This window comes from Cibotium barometz, chromosome 31, assembly GCF_041138505.1.
Source record: "Cibotium barometz isolate CiBa-2024 chromosome 31, ASM4113850v1, whole genome shotgun sequence".
Lineage (NCBI taxonomy): Eukaryota > Viridiplantae > Streptophyta > Polypodiopsida > Cyatheales > Cibotiaceae > Cibotium > Cibotium barometz.
Window position 1 is genome coordinate 51022813 of NC_141076.1, and position 15228 is coordinate 51038040.

The following is a 15228-nucleotide window of genomic DNA, read 5'->3' on the forward strand; positions in this document are numbered from 1 at the left end:
TCAAATGGGGGGGCGGGGCGCTGGTGATGACGAGAGGAAGGGGGGGCGGTTTGCGAGAGGGGGGCTGGCATGGCGATCTGCAAGGGAGGGACGCTGGCATGGGAGACGAGAGGGAGAGGGGGAAATTTGAAATTCAAATTTCAAAAAGGGAAAATTTGAAATTCAAATGGGGGAGTGGGGCGCTGGTGATGGCGAGAGGGGGAAATTTGAAATTCAAATTTCAAATGGGGGGTCTGGCGAGAGAGAGAGAGGGGGTTGGGCATGGAGATGACAATGGCGATGGCGTGGAGACGAGGGGGGTCTGCTGCGAGAGGCAGAGGGGGGGTGGGCGTGGTTGCGAGAGACGAGGGGGGGTCTGGGCGTGGCTGCGAGAGGGAGAGGGGGGGTCTGGGCATGGCTGCGAGAGGGGGGGTGGGCATGGCTACGAGAGGGAGAGGAAGGGTCTCGGCGTGGAGATGGCAATGGTGATGGCGTGGGCGTGGAGCTGCGAAGGCAATGGCGATGGAGGACATGGCTACGTCTGGGCGTGGAGATGGCAATGGCGATGGCGTGGCTGCGAGAGGGAGAGGGGGGGTCTGGGCGTGGCTGCGAGAGGGGGGGTGAGCGTGGAGCTGCGAAGGCAATGGCGATGGAGGGCGTGGCTGCGAGAGGGAGAGGGGGGGGTGGGCGTGGCTGCGAGAGGGGGCGATGGTCTGGATGCGAGAGGGAGGGCTGGCGTGGAGCTACGAAGGCAATGGCGATGGAGGGCGTGGCTGCAAGAGGGGGCTGGCGATGGTCTGGATGCGAGAGGGAGGGCTGGCGATGGTCCGATCAATTGCGATGGTCAGAATAGGCCCCGATCAATTACTTCTTGGTCTGAATAGGCCCCGATCAATTACTTCTTGGTGTGAATTAGGCTCCGATAAATTGATACTTCTTGTCCTTTGACATTCAACGGCGGTGCAAGCTTTGTCATGCAGAAAGGAATTTCGATTTCGATTTCATTCCCCAAGCCCAAGCCCAAGCCCAAGCCCAAGCCCAGGCCCCAGGTCCCAGGTCTTTTGATTATAGTTAGTTTCACTTTTGTCTATATACCCTTCTTCACCCACACCCCACTTGTTCTCTGGGATTATTCTAGCTTCCCTTCTATTCTTACTTGCTTGTGTAATAGACAAGGCTCAAACTCAAGTTTGAGCCTTGAGCTTGAGCTTGAGATTTCTTCTTCTCTTCCCTCTTTCCCCATACACCCAAATATACTTTCTAGCTTCCCTCTCTATTCCTACTTGCTTGTGTAATAGACAAGGCTCAAACTCAAGTTTGAGCCTTGAGCTTGAGCTTGAGATTTCTTCTTCTCTTCCCTCTTTCCCCATACACCCAAATATACTTTCTAGCTTCCCTCTCTATTCCTACTTGCTTGTGTAATAGACAAGGCTCAAACTCAAGTTTGAGCCTTGAGCTTGAGCTTGAGATTTCTTCTTTTCTTCCCTCTTTCCCCATACACCCAAATATACTTTTAGCTTCCTACAACTTTACTTTCAGCTTCCTAGAAGCGAACTAGCATCCGCGGGTGAGGCTCAAACTTTTGTTGGAGGTGAGATTCAAACTTTGGTTAGAGCCTAAACTCATGTTGAGATTGAATTACATTTATAGTTCTGTGTACTACCGTAAAAACATCGCTTTAATCTTTCTTATTGAGATCTTGATTTTCTCAGGGATTGGAGGGTCTAAAACAAGGTGCTTCAGTGTTTCTCATTGATGGTTCTGCAAAGGAAGGCACGCGGGGTTATTCATTCCATTGATGCATCTCAAACATGACATTGTGGTTTTCAATTCATTGGTGAGACATGTGCAGCAATATATGTTGATGACACATTTCTCATTCCATTTACCACAATGGATGCAAGAACAATGTCTCAAGCAGTTGGAAGCATCATCAAATGGCCATTGGTCAACCTTGTTATGGACAAAGACATTACTAATACCAAAGAGGATAATTTTGCAGAACTTCTTGTTGATCAAGAAGATCACTTTATAGATAGGGAGAGCTGAAAAGAGAAAAGTGTCATCCTCTAGGATGACAACAGATCTACAAAACTTGGCAATGGAGTAGGTATTGCTGGTCCACCCATACGAGGCTATAAATTATAGAGAACTAGGGGAGAGTAGCTTGGGTGTCATTATAGAAGGATCTTTGCATCCCAGTTCAACTTGTGTTTCAGGTCTGAATTTGGTTAGTTTGCCGATCAGGCAACTCACATTTAAGAATGGTGAACCATTAGTGAAGGACACAGAATCTTATTCTATTGATGAGGGTATTCAAGATCACTTCATGCAAAAAAATATTGACAGCCTAAACAATTCAAGTGATGAAAAAGAGGATGATGATGTAGAGAGCAATGATGGCGATAGTCCTGATGAGACAGACACCATGATGCCATGATCACTGACTATGATATCATTGAAGGGACAAATAAGAAAAGGAGCTATGTCCATAGGGTAAGGGTAATGAAAAATTACGATAAAACCCATGGAGCTAGCAAAAAATGTGATGTTGCAAACATTCACAACATCGCAACCATTGATTGTTGCGAGAAGCGATGTTGTCAATTTGGAGATAGATCCAAAATCATGCAAGCTAGAGTACACTTTTGGGGACCAAAGCTATAGTACACGATACACATTTGTACGAGATTGCATGGGCATGGCCTATAGACAAGGTCAAGATGACGAGTGCTTTGAGTTCACATTTGATGGGAAGAAGGTTTGTAGTAAAGCATGGTATGTAATGCATGGCATTGGTAAGTCAACGTTCAGAAAGAAGTTCTTGAATGGTGCATGTAATGTCAGTCATGGCAACAGTGGGATAATACGGAAGGGCATGACACATGTTGAGATGGCAAAATCAATCATACAGGGCTTCATAGATAATAATGCCGATCAAATGCCACATAGGTCAAGGACAGCTATGCATGGAGCCCACGAGACCCAACGTGTTCTACCAGCAATGTACAAACAGGTGGACATATTGCGTGAAGTGAATGACACACTTGTCTCATTCGAATACCGGCCACTGTCACAACCATCATTCTCTCAAGATTGTGGAACACAGAGTTCAAGACAGTTAGTTTATCAAAAACCAGCACCTTCTCAAAATGCGACATTTGTATGGCAATCAAGGTCAAGTTGGAATCAACAAAAAATCAAGAGGAGCATGCTAGATACATGGCATAAAGAAGGGCACACATGTTGCAGCAAATGAGTTGTAGAAATCTATACTATGCTTGGAGGAGCTCTTCCGAAATGAACCCAAATAGGTATTTGTGTATTATACATGATAAGATGGACCAGAGCAAGACTGCCATACCACAAATTAAACCAGTTCCTAAATCTCTCAATGGGGTTGAGAGGCTTCCAGTATCCTTAAGAGGAATGCTTACTCATGGTGAACATGGACAAACAGCTTATGGTCACTTTGCCTTGGGGTTATGGCCAAGTGATCCCAACTTCACAATTTCATCTCTCTCAAAATGTTTAAGAAACTTAGAAAGAGGAGAGCAACACATGTATGGTGACTTGAGCTCACAAAACTCAGATGCAAAACCACGAACAGATCTTTTGTATTGTGTTTTGTCTACTATGGCCCTGTATTAGCATATGGAAGTGCTAAAGGAGAGAAACGCATATTGTAAGCCGAGCATTGAGGATGCACATGTAGAGACACATGTAGAAACAAATGTGGATACAGAGGGAAATTGTTCTTCACATATGCAATCAGTCTTTCATATGGAAGTGCTAAAGGAGAGAAATGCATATTGCAAGTAGAGCATTGAGGATGCAGATGCAGAGACACATGTAGAAACAAATGTGGATACAGAGGGAAATCGTTCTTCACATATGCAGTCAGTCTTTCATATGGAAGTGCTAAAGGAGAGAAACGCATATTGCAAGCAGAGCATTAAGGATGCAGATGCAGAGACACATGTAGAAACAAATGTGGATACAGAGGGAAATTGTTCTTCACATATGCAGTCAGTCTTTCATATGGAAGTGCTAAAGGAGAGAAACGCATATTGCAAGCAGAGCATTAAGGATGCAAATGCAGAGACACATGTAGAAACAAATGTGGATACAGAGGTCTTCACATATGCAGTCAGTCTTTCGTACTAACACACATGTGCAGGATAGGGGCAATGCCACCAATGCCTCAAGTTTAATGCCATCAAATTCATAGACATTTTTCAAGAGATTGCCAAGGACGTTGTTGTTGCAACTTGACAATTGTGGTTCTGAAAATAAGAATCGTTATGTATTTGCCACCCTTTAAGTATGTTAAGGAAAATGAGAAGGTTGTGGAGGGCTTAAAAAACATGTCAATTGGTGGAAAGAGCACTTGCAAGAGAAAGGAGACCAAAGTGATTATGCTAAGTGGATCAATCCGGTCCTTGCCTATTGGGAGAATCTTATGCTAAACATGCAAACCCCTAGTGCAAGGGAAGACATTGGATTTCATGACTTTTGGCCAAGGAGTGTATGCAAAAAAGCTAAGCCTCTTAACCTTAAAGTGGAGGATGATGTAGATGAAAGGTTTGATGTAAATGAGGACCATTATTGTGGTCCAATGCGCAACAGACCTGCTAAAGAGTTCAACTCGACTCTTGATGTGTCTAAAGGAGATTTTGTGCTTGTACAACCTTGTGATGCAAATTACCCAATATGGTTGGGAGTGACAACAAGTGATGTTGATCAAAACAACAACTCGATAAACTACCTACAAGTTCAGATACAATATTGGGCACCAATTTCAAAGAAGAAGAATGCAAGTGATGTGGAGGTTTATAAGGATTGCTGGGCAACTAGCTTCGTAATCTTTTAGCAATGTTGTATGAAGCTACCAAACTCATAGTTCAATCATTATTCAGATTGTAAGGCTTTCTTAAGCTTTTAAATTTATGGTTCACCCATTGTTCAAGAATTTTGATTCAATACAGATGGTGATCTTTTTAATTCTATCACCTAGTCTTTCTTACAACTTAAAGTTACATTGAATATCCTTTCTTTGTTAAAGTTTCTGTGTTTGATGGTCAACTGGAGGCTATGTGATATAAACAAACTTAATTCTTGGTGTGCATGTGTGTGTGTGTGTGCAGGCAAATTTACATCCCACCAACATTCATATATACTTGTTACAAATGTACAATAGTACATAACTCATATCACATTATTTAAATGCTTGTTGAGAACATCCAATAATAAATCTTGCATATCGCACAGTAAACATTGTATTGGATCTAACAAAGAATTGTCCCAAAATTGTGCATATTTCCCAAAATTCCTAAATTTGAGTTGATGGTGGATACGGAGGGATTCATCCTCACTGGAGCTACTTGTTGAAGATGAAGACATCCTACAAATAAACAACCCAAAAAAATTGCTCTTGTATCAAATATTTAATCTAAAAACTCTGTGGTGCGTCTAATACCACGTCTATTCTGTGTGGTGCACGTCTATAGGCGCGTCTAAACCGTGTTGTAAACGCGTAATTAAACGCGCATTTAGATGCGTATATACACGTGCACTACACAGAACAGACGCGGTTTTAGACGCGATATTAGACGTGATATTAGACGCGCCTATAGACGCGATTTTCAAACCTACTTTTAGCGCGCTTACTTTTCTTCACATACTTTTAATGGGCTTGCTTTGCTATTAAAACAGATCCACAGCCTAGCATCCACACTTATCTTCAAGCACCCACACTTATCTCCAGGCTTACACAATCATCTCCAAGCACACAGGGTAAACAAGGAAGAGAAGAAAGAGAAGCAAAGGGTGAATAAGGAAGAGAAGAAAGAGAAGCAGCTTTGAAGAAGGACAAGAAGCTTCCATACCTCTATCCAAAGGTAAGTATCTTTAGGGTTGATCTTCTTTGAAAGTTGCTCTCTTTGGATTCATCCTTTTCTCTCTTTGAAACCAATGTTTTTGGTACAACTGTTGTGCTTTTGTGTCGGGCGCATGTCCTTTTCGAGTTTTTAAAATAGTCCATCTCTGTCAGAGCGCGTCTATAGACGCATCCGAGAGCGCGTCAAAAAGCGCATCTATACACGTCTACTCTGTGTTGGAAACAAGTAGCCACGCGAAGATAGATGCTGTTTTTCTCCTCTCTTTTTCTGTCTTTTTTTCTCCTCTCTTTTCCTCTCCTTTCTCCTCTCTTTTATCCCCACTTTTTCTCCTCTCTTTTCCTCCCCTTTCTCCTCTCTTTTCCTCTCCTTTCTCCTCTCTTTTATCCCCACTTTTTCTCTCTTTTTCTCCTCTCTTTTCCTCTCCGTTCATGGAAATAAGTGATTGCGTGAATGAAGAAAGGGATCGCATGAATGATGGAAAGGGATTGCATGATTGAAGAAAGGGATTGCATGAATGATGGAAAGGGAAAGCATGATTGAAAAAATAGATTGCACTCTATATTTTCCTCTCTTTTTCCTTCTCTCTTTTATCCTCTCTTTCCTTCTCTTTTCGTCTCTCTTTTTCTCTCTTATCTCCTCTCTTTTTCTCTCTTTTTTTCTCCTCTCTTTTTCTCTCTTTTATCCCCTCTTTTTCTCCTCTCTTTTCCTCTCCTTTCTCCTCTCTTTTATCCCCGCTATGCATGCCGTTTCTAATCTCTTTCTCCTCTCCTTTCTCCTCTCCTTTATCCTCTCTTTCTCCTCTCCTTTCTCCTCTCTTTTTTCTCCTCTCTTTTATCCCCGCTATGCATGCCTTTTCTAATCTCTTTCCTTCTCTCTTTTTCTCTCTTTTTCTCTTCTTTTTCTCTTCTCAGTTCATCAGTAATCTTCTTTTTTTCTTTCTTCCAGTTCATCATGTGGCCAGGAAGCTCTTCAGGCTCACCTTATCTTCGGGAGACCATCTTTCGGGACTTATATAACCTTTTGGGGCACCCTCCCAGTCCTGGGGAGTTATAGGGCTACATGACGAGTACTCTAAACACCCCCAGGAGTCGGCACTACAGACTCCAAACCACCCCAACCCCACACCTTTTGAGATTACCCCAGCAGAGTCAACACAGCCCAGCCGGCTACATAGCCGAGCCCCTTCCCCCATGCCATCCTATGCCCCTTCCCCCATGCCGTCAGGAGGCCCTTCTGCCTCGCAGAGCTGTCGGCCTACTCCCGTGCAGTCGAGACTTGGTTCTCCAGCTACAGGTGGCCAGCGTACTAGCTCGACACGACACAGTAGTAGGCGTAGTAGTAGGGAGAGCGGTGGGGGATGCATGGCACAGTGCTTTGGGAGAGGTGGTGGTGGGGACAATAATGATTCAGATGATTTAGACGTGCCTCTGGGTAATGGTACGATCTACTATGACATCACTCAGACAAGAGGCATCTTGATAGATGCACGGGGGAAGGACATCATGGCCTTCATGCGCTCTGTGTAATTGCTAACAATTACAGAGATTGCTTTATTCACTACAAAGAACAACCAAAGAGGTTGGATGATGAGACCCTCGCTGTTGTTCGCTCTAGGTATCCTAACCCCCCCAATGTTCAGTTCACAGATAAATGGGCCAATTCAAAGATTGTTTGGATACTTAGCAATAAAAGATCTTCGCTTAAGAGGCATGCACTAGCGGAGCTTGCCAAGCTCCAAGGAGGTCAACCACCAAGGGGCTCGTCCCACACCGCTCACAAGCGTGAGTGGAAGAAAGCAATGAAGTCAGCAAAGAAGGAACCCAGTCTAAAGCACGTGGAGGCACGAAGGATCCAAATGGAGCAATATGGAAGCGTGCATTTCGGAGCAGGGGGTGTTGAATCATAGGAGGCCCAGTTTGTAAGTATCGATCTCAAATTATATTGTTTATATAGTTTATTAGGAGGTTGTTTCTTTGTACTAACCCCTCCGCAAATTGTGTCATCTTGCAGCTTGATATCGTGGGCAGGTACCCTACTCCTGTCGAGACAGCCTACCACTGCCACCATCATAGAGGAGATACATGGAGGCACTTCTATAATGACGGGTTGATTACTGAGGAGCAGTATATCCGGGCTACTGGAGAGTCCCCCGAGGTATTTGAAAGTAATTAAATAATATCAATATTATAAATAAAGATTTGATTTTTCATACATTGATATATATTGTCCCTTGTTTACAGGACCCTGCACAAGAAGATGAGGAAGAAGACGAGGAAGAAGGGGGCGGAGAAGGGAGCGTAGAAGGCAGCGAGGACGTGGAGAACTTAGATTAGTCGTAGAAGTAGTGCTAGCTACTCTTTTTTGTACTTAGCCACTGGCTTGGCTTTGTGCCTCTTGTATATACACTCCTCTTATTTTTGGTACTTGAAGCCACAGGACGTGGCTTAGCTTCATGCTATATGTACATACAAGCATTTTTTGAGCTATCAATTAATGCCTTGTAACTAAACGTTTTGGAGTTGTAATGTTTTATTTGGAATTGTAATTAATGTCGGCTATACACTTGCTTGCAAGAGTGCTAATTAAAATGCGGTTGACTGTAAGAATTGAATCACAATGTGGAAATGGGATTCCTGTAACTACATAGCATACACAACATAACAGCATTCTATTCAAGCACACAAAATTTAAAAAATATTCTGTAGCGCGTCTATAAATGCGTCTATATACGCGTCTGTCTATTTAAGAAGCGTCTATTTGCGCGTCTACAAACGCCTCTATAATTGCGTCTATAAACGTGTCTATGCATGCGTCTGTCTGTTTTTAAAATTTCTCCCCGAGCGTCTATTTGCACGGCTATATACGCGTCTATAGGCGCGTGTGTTTGCTATCTTTTAAACGCACCTTTAGACGCGGGTTTGTAGATGCGCTAATAGACGTGGCAATAGATGCGCCCGTAAGCTTTTTTTTTAGTTGAGTAAATGCGTCTGTGTGTGCATCTGTAGGTGCTTTGTCTTGTTGTGATAGGTTTAGGCTTAACATAAACTAGCTAATCCATTCACTTATGCATTAAGAGTAGGGTTTAGGTAATTCACCTCTTTTTTCTCTTATTTTTGTTTCTTACTAATGTGTTAATGAGGACTAAAGTTCTTTTTTATTTATTATAATTCTTTTTTGTAGGCATATTCAAGTCAGCAAGGTTTTGGGCATAGCCTCTTATATACGGTAAGCCCTATTTCTTTGTGCTTTGTGATTCTTGTCTTTGTGTTTTTGCACCCTTGGTTATTGGGGATTAGGGTTAGGTCAATAGGCTAGGGCTATGCATAGTCCTCGTATGCATAGACCTCTTTATGCATAGGGATATGCATAAGGGCTAGGCTATGCATAGCCCTCTTTATGCATAGGGCTTATGCATACCCCTCTTTATGCATAAGGGCTTATGCATAGGGATTATGCATAGCCCTCTTTATGCATAAGGGCTTATGCATAGGGCTTATGCATGGCCCTCTTTATGCGTAGGGCTTATGCATAGGCTATGTATAGCCCTCTTATGAAATAGGCCTCTTATGTATAGCCCTCTTATGAAATAGGCCTCTTATGCTAGCCTACTTATGCACTAGGGGGCTTATGCATAGCCTTATTATGCATAAGCCATATTATGCATAATGAACTAATGTTTTGATTTTATATGATAATCTTTTGTAGGTCTATTCATGCAAACGACCTCCAAGGGCACAAGCCACGCATCCCTTTCATACCGATTTGGCTAGTAGAGAGGTAAGCCCTCTTTGTTTGTGCTTCTTCTATTTGTGTTTTTTGCATCCTTGGGTTCTGGGGATTAGGTTTAGGGTTTAGGTATGCATAGGCCATATGTCAAATGGCTTATGCATACAGCCTATGCATAGGGCTTATGCATAGGCCGTATGCATAGGCCTTATGCATAGGCCATATACATAGACCGTATGCCATATGCATACGACCTATGCATACGGCCTATGCATAAGCTATACATAGGTCATATGCATACGACATACGACTTATGCATATGGATTATGCATACGGCCTATGCATACAGCATATGGCATATGCATAGGCCGTATGCATATGGCTTATGCATACGGCCTATACATAGGCCGTATGCATACAGCATACAGCCTATGCATACGCCTTATGCATAGGCCGTATGCATACGGTTTATGCATACGCCTTATGCATAGGCCGTATGCATACGGCTTATGCATATGCCATATGCATAGTCCTTATGCATACGGCATACGGCTTATGCATAGGCCGTATGCATAAGCCATATGCATAGGCCGTATGCATAGGCCGTATGCGTATGGTTATGCATACGGCTTATGCATACGCCTTATGCATACGGCTTATGCATAGGCTGTATGGCTTATGCATACGCCTATGCATAAGCTATATAATACGGCTTATGCATACACCCTATGCATACGCCTTATGCATAGGCCATATACATAGGGCTTATGCATAGGCCTTATGCATATGACATACGGCTTACGCATAGGCTGTATGCATATGGTTTATGCACAAGCCATATGCATAGGCCTTATGCAAGCCGTATGCATATGACCTATGCATACGGCTTATGCATCAGCATACAACCTAGGCCATATGCATATGGCATACAGCTTGTGCATTCGTCGCCGTATGCATAGGCCGTATGCATACGGCATACGGCATACGGCTTATGCATAGGCCTTATGCATACGGCTTATTCGTAAGCCTTATGCATAGGCCTTTACTTACAGCTTACGGCATACGGCTTATGCATAGGCTTTATGCATAGGCCTTTACTTACGGCTTACGGCATACGGCTTATACATAGGCCTTATGCATACCGCTTATTCATAGGCCTTAAGCATAGGCCTTTACATACGGCTTATGTATAAAGCCTATGCATAGAGATATGGGGCATTGTTATATGCCATCTAGAATGCTGCTTATGTCAGGTTAGGAGTGGTTATCCGCAACTAGGTGGTTATAGTGGAGGGGGAGCCCTCAATCTTCTCACTATCCTTCTCTTGCAAAAGAGGAGTGGCCTTTGGCTTTAATAGTGGGGAACGTGTGGAAAGTCTTCAGAAGCTATCATCCAAAAGGGGCACTGTCGACCCTGCTTGTCTAAGTAGTATTGTAGGAGGTCGTAACAATGCCCTAATATCACTAGTTGTATTTTTTGTCTAAGCTTATGTTATTGTTTTCTCTTAGTTGGCTTGACATATGAAAGATAAGTGGCCTTATTCATTCTCTTGGTTTAGGAAATGGACTTACGCATAAAGATATGGGGCATTGTTATATATCATCTAGAATGCTGCTTATGTCAGGCTAGGAGTGGTTATAGTGGCAGGGGAGCCCTCGATCTTCTCACTATCCTTCTCATACAAAAGAGGAGTTTCCTTTGCCTTTAATAGTGGGGAGCGTGTGGAAAGTCCTCAAAAGCTATCATCCAAAAGGGGCACTGTCCACCCTACTTGTCTAAGCAGTATTGTAGGAGGTCTTAACAATGTTTTAATATCACATGTTGTATTCTTTGTCTAAGCTTTAAGTATGGATTGGGTTAGAACAATCATATTTTCTTGCCTATGCATATATGTAGCAGCAATGTCGATCGACCCGTCACAACATCCTGATGTGGCCAATCTGCTGTGTCCATTATAAATGAGCGATATGGGTAGCAAGCTTGCTTGGAGTTTACACAGACACATGTATGGTTCCATCAAACCTTTTCACATATACAAAGTTAATCTTTTATGCATTCTATTTGACTATATATTTTAATCTTATATGCAGGCAGGCTTACAGTCGGGGCCCGTACGACACCATGGGGGCAGACTACCCCACTTGGCCAGTTGAGCCGTGGGGGCAATCTACCACACTTGCTCAGTCAAGGCAGACCATGCCTTTGATAGGTGAAGAGCCGAGTGGTGTAGGCCCTTCATGATATGGGTGTGATGAGCCTACACCACCTTCCTCTACTAGAGCCACTCGCACTCACGCACGTTGTCATGCCATGGCATGTCTATGGTGTGAAACCATGCATATGAGGCCATTAAATGCAAATCCAGATGCATGGGATTAAGTGCCATGACTTGAGTCATTATATGATGCCTAAGTACATATGTTCATATTGTAAATGAGGTTCAATAAGAGGAGCTGAGACTGAGTCAGGTCTCAAAGCCTGTGTACATAACGGGTGTAGTAGGTGTTTTTAACACTTGGATAGTGTGATGTTTTTAGTGGAGGAAAAGGGCAGTCTTTTGCTGTGCAGATGCATGCTTGAAGGCCAGGCAAACAGTGGAGAAATGTGTGAGTTTTTGTGAAGTGCACAGGCTAATAAGGAGCCATTTTGGAGGGAAAATAGCAGGAGCTGGGAGTGCCTGATGGGTATGTGATGAACTGAAGAGTTGTGGTCAGACATGCTATGAACAACTTCCTAGAAGGAAATTTTTGCATAGGAGCTACAGTTTAAGATCTTTTTAGCACCCAAGGTGGGTACTTTTCATCCAAAATAGCTACAGATGATAGATGGCTAGTTTGAAGCGGCTTTTGTATGCACATGATGAGCATACTGTGGTGAGACCTAGATGTCTGGACATAAGTGGTCATATGGAATTCAAGGCCATGAAGTTGGACTGGTGATCGGGTGCGTGAGCGATAGGGGTGGTGCCTGCACTTTCTGTGTGTTAAGAAGAACGAAGAAGAAGAAGAACAGAGCGGAGTTTCCATGGCTCGCAAGTTCTTCGTGGGAGGCAACTGGAAATGTAATGGAACTGAAGATCGTTATTGTTCTCAATGGGGCGGATGTGCCTCCCAAAGATAAAGTTGATGTGGTGATCAGTCCTCCATTTGTTTTCTTGCCACTAGTAAAGAGTACATTGCGTCCTGATTTTGATGTGGCTGCCCAAAATGCTTGGGTTGAAAAAGGGTGGTGCATTCACAGGGGAAATCAGTGCTGAAATGTTGGTGAATTTAGACATTCCTTGGGTCATACTTGGACACTCAGAGAGGCGGTTGTTGCTGAAAGAGTCTAATGAGTTTGTTGCTGATAAGGTGGCTTATGCACTCAGCCAAGGACTGAAAGTCATTGCCTGTATTGGTGAAACACTTGAGCAATGTGAATCTGGAGAAACTTTAATTGTCGTTTCTGAGCAAGCTAAGGCTATTGCAGGAAAAATCGATGACTGGAGTAATGTTGTTCTTGTGTATGAACCTGTTTGGGCTATAAGCACCGGCAAGGTTGCAACCCTTGTCCAAGCTCAAGAGGTGCATGCTGATCTGCGGAAGTGCACTACAAGACAATGCTGCCATACACGCGTTTCATACACGCGATAAATTACGAACGCGTGTATGGTCGCGCCTGTATTTGAATAGAATCGGGCGCGTGTATTTTTGCATTTAAGTTCGCGTGTATATTTGCATTAATCAACGCGTGTATAAACGCGTCTATATACACGCAGTAATACACGCATCTATACACGATAATATTCACGGGGTAATACTCGCTATTATACACGGATAAATACACGCTACTATACACGGATTAATACACGCATGGCAGAGAAAAACTGAAAAAAAACTGAATTCCTTTACAAAATTAAAAACTATTTTCCTTAAACCATCTCATAGTACATTACAGTATACATCATTACACAATCCCACTACATGCATTTACAACAATGAAATATATTCAAAAATAAATCATGCATATGAGATGATGGAAATGTCATCAATTTAGAACATACAGTGACGGATTGGTTAGGGTTCGATCTCATCTTCAATAAGATCCATCCTTGCCAAACGATCAACATCAATATCCATTTGATCAATTGGTAAGGCTACGATTAAATTTATTCCACTATCGATATTCTGTACTCCATTGATAATGGTATCGATGTCCTGATCATCCTAATCAACATCACCATCATCCTCAATGGTAGGGTCATTCTCATGATCATGAGAAATGGCATGCTCATCCTCATTATCATGATCATCTCTTATTTCTTGATCATCGATCACAACATCTTCAATGGCATGTTCGACATCATCTTCATTGCGGCTTGTTACATCCTCCATATGCTCCATATCAGTGAATGTATTATACATCACTTTGGAACGTGGTGCAATAGGGATGACGTACCACCATTTGATGTCATGCACCATTGGTAGATAGATAACCTACTCAAATACACACAGTACAGTAATTAATTAGCATATCAAAAGTCAAGGGGTACGCGAGCTTTGATATATATGTACATGAAACACATTAGTAAAAAAATGCATACCTGCTCACATTGTTGTGGCAATACGAGCCTATCTTTCTTTGTTTGCCAGAACTTTGTAGAGTCAATAGTTACATATCCACTTGCATGGCGTTTTATCGTTGCATCAGGCCCTTTTTCCACCACGTTCATTTGCCATTTGACATCCAAAACATACACAAAGAAGCGACGAAAGTCAAGCCTAAATATGTCTTGGATTATGCCACAATAATCATCCATTTTTCCATTAGCTCCCTCAAAGCTACTAATGACACCGCAATCTTGTGTATTTCTCTTTTCATCAATTCTTTGTGTTCGAAAATGCTTGCCTTCACACCATATAGCATTGAACATAGTGCACTGGACCAAAATAGAAGCAATATTTATGTAAGCAATGTGAATAAATATTAAAAGCAAATCACTTACAACTAATGCAAAACATTAGTTCTATGTACCTTTGACATGCATCCTCGTGCATACTCCCATTCTTCCGCCGTGATATGCAGCCCCTCGTCGCTCTCTGCTCTCTCCATTTCCTCATGCAACCAATCAACATGGATATCATTCGGAAGTGTTGCTAGATGCTTAGGGTACGCCTTCCGAGAGCCATGTTGCCTCCGAAAGAGAGCTCTTTCTGCTTGCCTGTTTGTCTTTGCATCCTCATATCTTGTAACCCATCTGCTCATCACATCACTATTAAGGATACAAGTGAAATTGAGATCATCAATCAATGTTCTGTCAATTACTTTACTCTGTCCTTTTCCTTGAGGCACAATAGAGGTCATCCTCAAGTCCTCTTCATTGCTCCATAGTCGTGGCAAAGAGCTGTCCACCTGACCAAGAAATTCTGAAATATATACAAGAGACTCTTGTATCAACCAACCCTCGGCCATGCTTCCTTCAGGCCTTGCACTTTGCCTCACAAAGTCTTTTAAGGTCTTCATGAAGCGCTCTAGGAAGAACATCTAGCGTGCATGCACAGTACCACATAAAGCAATTTCGTCCACTAAATGCACAATGAGATGTAGTTGACTTGTGAGAATGGTTCGCGGAAAAGTCTCCTC

General features: G+C 42.8%; 1 pseudogene; it reads left to right on the forward strand.

The window, feature by feature from the left end:
- Positions 1 to 12599: 12599 nt before the first annotated feature.
- LOC147621006 (triosephosphate isomerase, cytosolic pseudogene) lies at positions 12600 to 13238 on the forward strand (annotated as a pseudogene).
- The last annotated feature ends 1990 nt before the right edge of the window (positions 13239 to 15228 follow it).